The sequence below is a fragment of the Echinops telfairi genome, unplaced genomic scaffold (genome assembly GCF_000313985.2).
Source record: "Echinops telfairi isolate 266 unplaced genomic scaffold, ASM31398v2 ScPeMD7_18;HRSCAF=68, whole genome shotgun sequence".
NCBI classification, from domain to species: Eukaryota; Metazoa; Chordata; class Mammalia; order Afrosoricida; family Tenrecidae; genus Echinops; species Echinops telfairi.
In genome coordinates, this window is record NW_022103915.1 from 87,898,804 (window position 1) to 87,904,275 (window position 5,472).

The window sequence follows — 5,472 nt, forward strand, 5'->3', positions numbered from 1 at the left end:
TATGTTGCACCATGGTCTAAAATAATCAAATAATAATAAAATCTAGTTCAATCACAAAAATAATCCGATCTGTACACTTTATTTCAGACATTTTTCATAAAAAGATCTATAGAATAACTCATCATATAAAAATGATTGCATAAAATTCAAAGTATCGGTTTTCAAATCCACCTTTAGTTTATTTTTTCCTCCTCACATGCAGAAATTCATGGGTCTCCACAGACAACATTTGTTTTCAACTTTAAAAAGTCACTAGATATTGTTCAGGTATAACAGTTCTTTTTTTCCTTTTTACATTTTATCCTTAAAACCATTAAAAATGTTAGTTGACCAGCTTGAATGTTAGACAGTTGGCACTTAAACTACATAACAATACAACAAGACCCACAGTACACATGCTCTGAGTCAGATACTCATCTCTTCTTCATGTGGGGTCTGTACGTTGATTCAAAGGGCATCAGAGGCAACCGGCAGCTAGCTACTTTTGCCAACACTGATCTGAAAATATATTCTGATGTTACTACAACTTTCTTCAAGGTGGTTTTATTCTGGAATGGTACAGCTGATAATAAGAAGGAGACAAATATTTATTCTGTGGCTTTTTATATTCAAACTTTTCATTCACTGTGATTTTTTATATAACTCATTCTAGGAACTTGCCAAGGACCATTCTGGTCTTTAGTTCGGATGATCCCTCAATTCTGTATTCTATTTGATTTTTTCCTGAATCAGCAGTAATTAAAAGACTGCGTGGATAGAAATGACTATTTGGAGGTATACTGCATGCAATTTCCTCTTATAATATGTATGATACTGTAAGGATTATGATGTAATCTATGATGAGGATTAGTTATTACAGTTCTCTTGTATTTTTCTTTCAAACCCCACACAAGCCATGGCTTTTCTGAAGGCTTCAATCAGTTGCTTTGTTCATTTTCATAAGAAACACGAGTTTCCTTTGGAATAGGTGAAATCAGGATTGTCCTACTGCGTGCTTCAAGTGGGACAGCAGGAAATTGACATGCACTACAGCTTGGGCCCTTCTGTTGAAAAAGTACTCCGTAAGGCCAGATAAAAAATTCTTCAGTTCAAGGAATATATCTTTAGAACATTATTAAGGTCTGCAAGGCACCTATTAGAGGAACTAATGATGTGGAGGATGTTCCTCTCCCAAGCAGGACATTGACTAGTACAGCACCCAGAATGGGAGCAGGCGATTCTGAGAAAATGACAGCTCTTGAACCCTAGCCCCTGGCTGTAAGCCACAGGAACTCTCTACTGGTGGGGTTGTTAGTGCAGAGTTTCCACTAACCCAGCTTCTGATTGGTGGGGTTTTCGCCCTTTGACAATGTGTGTGTGAAGGAGATGAGATGACAGTAGACTGCAGTGATTCACAGGCAGCAGTCAGGAGTGAAGTCCCCTGCCACACTGTAAATGTACTTATGAGTCTCAAAGGTTCGGAGTTCTTTGTCAAATATTTTACAAGTTCCTAATAAATATGAATTTAGCAAAGACATTATATATTTCATTATATGTATGCTTCATCATTTGTATATTTTATTGTTTTGGTATTGTCTGTAAATTTATCAGCCGTTACTTCCCAATGTTTCCCAGAGTTAAATTAAGAAGACAAAAATATATGAGTGTTCTAAAGTTTCTTGAGTATGTTTTTAAAAATTGCCTTTCAGAGTGCCCTTTTCACTATATACTAAGCATAGGTTTGTTTGTTTTTTACACCATCGAGTATAAATATTTCAATCTAACAATTTAGTGAGCAAGGTTAATAACTGCTGTTTTATTTTACATTTCCTTGATTTCAAATGAAGTTTTTATCTTTTGCTAATTGTCTCTCAAATTCCATACCCTATTAAGAAGCTTAGTATTGCCTTCATCAGCCTGTACTTTTGCTATGATAGATGGAGTAAACCTTTCTTATTTAATTATTTATTTGATTAAAAAAATGTAATGAAGAACAAAACTCTCTCTGACAAATGCATAGTCATATGTCCATTAACCACAGTTCCATACAATATAGCTGTATCACGTCAAAAGTTGACCCCTGCTCTCTTTAGATTGATAGCCCCTTGCCACTCCACATAACCCCTGGTGCCCACTGATTCATTTTCCTTCTTGCAGCTTTGCCCTTTCTAAAGTATCATATAAGTGGCTTTTAAAAAAATAAGCAAAATGCATTTAACATTTCTTCACTTCATTTGTCATCAGTTGCTGTTGCTACTAGCCTCATTTCTTCTATCAGTAAAAAGTTTTCCATCGTATGGATGTGCCACATATTGTTTTTCCTTTTACCCTTTTTATTTGGAAGGTATCGCTCACATTGCCCTGAGACATATACATGGAGCATATGCATATATGTATATTACAACAAATTACTGTATTCAATTTTCAGGTAGATATTCCTTCTCTAACATGTGATGTTTTTAAACATTTCTTTCTTGCAAATTCTTCAGTCGTTCCATAGCTATTGGGCAACATTATTATTCTCTGTAGGGAAGAAAACGAGAATTCAATTGTGTAGTTTCTGATCATTAAAGTTAGGAATCTGCATCAAGCAATGTCACCATTGGGAAAGGCACATGTGTTTTATCTTCTATTATGGAATCATGCATGCCAATATAAGTAAAACTTCTCTTTTCTGAATCGGTAAACTTGGTTCTCATGTAAGAATGAAATTGTCACACTTCTCTTTAAAGGTTTAATTCACTATGATAATTTAATTTAAGTCACAGTTTTATTGGTCCTGCACTAATTTATTTTTTTGTGTGTGGGTATAATTATTTTTTTAATTGGGGCAAAAATATACACCATGAAACATTCTCCAGTTTAATAACTCTACATAATTCAGTGTCATTGATTATGCTTTCTGTGTTGTACAACCATTATTGATGTCCTTTAAATTACCCATGGCTATTAACATACACTCAATGTCCTCTAAGCAAAGGCTCCTCCTCTTTCACCCATGGTAATCGTTGGTCAAGTTTAATTTCTTTCTTGTTTTTTAGTAGTTTTCTTTATATAATAATCTCATATTACACACTTCCATAGTTAAATTGCTTTTAAAAAGAGTTGTATCTGCAGCATCACAATCAGTTTTAGTGTTCTCTTCCCTTTCCCACATTCATGGTGTGCTTCCTAATTCCGCTTACCATCTCCCCAATGAAACAGTGCATCAGTTATTGTCTCCCTGCATCCACCCCTTCTGTGCTGCGCAAACTGGGAAACAAAAGAAACAATGAAAATGAAAACAAAACAGAACAGAAAGAAGAAAACAATAATAACAGAAAGTTAAAAATAAGAGTAAGAAAGGAAAGACCACCAGCTATATTTAAAGAGCCAGAGAAGAAACTTCTGTTGTGGAACAACAGCCTAGAGTAAAGTCAGGTTGGGTCAAGAGGGAGGTCAACTGACCCAGTATCATATTACCATGCTTTGATCCACAATAATCAAGTTAATAATAATTTCTGTCTTATAGTTAAGCTGTCAGAGTCCCCCTCCTGTGGCTAGAGGGGATCTTCCAGAGGCTTAAAGTGACTAGATTTTACTTATCCATTTACCTGATAAAGGACTTTTGGTAGTTTGAAATTGGGATGATTATGAATGAAGTTGGTAGAGTCAAATACAAGTTTTTAAAGGGTGTTTTCATTCCTCTTGAGTACATGCTCAGGAAGGTGATTTCTCAGTTTTATGGTAGCAGTATTTTAAACTAACAAGCAAGCAAATATAAAAAAGCCCACATTTCATTAAAGTATTAGTGATATAATAAGACAATAATATTTTGTTTGGATATATTGATGATGTCCCAAACCATGATCACAATAAAGAAAATGAAATCGCTCCTCCCCAAAGTTTTCTCCCAGTCCTCCCCACTCACTATTTCTGGGGACAAGGAAGGTACAGTTTCTTTCATTCAGTATAATTACTTGAGATTCATCCAAGTTATTATGAGCCTGTCTCTTTATGGCTAAGCAATGTGCCCTAGTGTGTATATCACAACATTTACCTATGAGCTTGTTGTGAGGACTTGGGTCTGCCGTTGATCTTTATCAGCAAGTGTTTCAAATCCTCTTCACATTCAAAAAGCAAAGTGTGTCATCTGTATATTGCAGGATTTTTAATTTTTAATAAATCATTTTATTGGAGGCTCTTACATATATTATAACAAACCATATGTATAACAAAGGCCAAGTGACTTGAGAACTTGGTCAGAACGAGATAATATCTTAGATGTGCACCATGGAACTCTGGAAGTTTTGAAGAGATGCCTCACTTGCTCTTAAGAAGGAGTAGAGACTCCACATCTCCTCTGCTTTAAAAATGCTATAGTTTGACATAGTACAAATAACTATCAACAAATATTTCTTCTTGAGTCCTTTGATATCAGCTCTTTGTTTTCCCTCCCCCCCTTATGCTGCACTCCCATGAACCCTTAATATATTGTGTATTGTGTATTACTTATACATATCTCACACTGCCCATTCTATCCCTTTACCTACTATTCTGGTATTCTTCCTCTGTGGGGGTTATTCTACCATCATTGCTATCCATTCGTCCTTCCCTTCTTCCTCTCTCTTCCCTTCCACTATCCTCCTGGAATTGTTGCTCCCACTACTGTTTCTGAGGGGGGTTAGTCTTTCCTGAATTAGGTATATTGAAAGCTCTCATCTATGCTACTGTCTGTACACCGGACTAGTGGGAGTTGTGAGATTGCATTGAGATCAAAATAGTTGGGGGTGGGAGAGAGAAGGATTAAAGAACTAGAAGAGTGTTGTGTGTTTTGTCAGTGCTACACTGCCCCATGGATCACAGGTTGTTAATAAACCATCCACCAATCCTGATGCTGCATCCTTCTTCGTATAATCCAGGCTCGCTAATGATTCACTCAGCATACAGATTAAACAAGTATAGTGAGAAAATGGAACCATGACGCATACCTTTCCTGATTTTAAACCATGGAGCATGGTCTTGATAGTTTGCACAAATGCCTCTCAATCCATTTCAAGGTTCTGCATGAGCACAATGAGGTGTTCTGGCAACTCATTCTTCTCAAGTCTATCCATAGTTTATGGCCCAGCCAGTCAAATGCCTTTGCACAGTCAATAAAATACAAGTAAACATCTTTCTGATATGCTCTGCTTTCAGCCAAGATCCATCTGATCTCAACTATGCTGTCCCTCCTTTTGAATCCAGCCAGAACCTCTGGCCATTCCCTGCAACTGTACTGCTGCAACTGTTGGATGGTCATCAGCAAAAATTTGCTTGCATGTAATGTTAATGATATTATTGTTCACCTTTCTTTGGAATGGGTACAAATATGGATCTCTTCCAGTCAGTTGACCAAGTATCTGTCTTCAAAATTCCCTGCCATACAGAAGTGAGTGTTTCCAGTGCCTCATAGGTTTGTTCAAACATTTCAGCTGTATTCGATCATTTCTGGGAGCCTTGTTTTAGGATAAT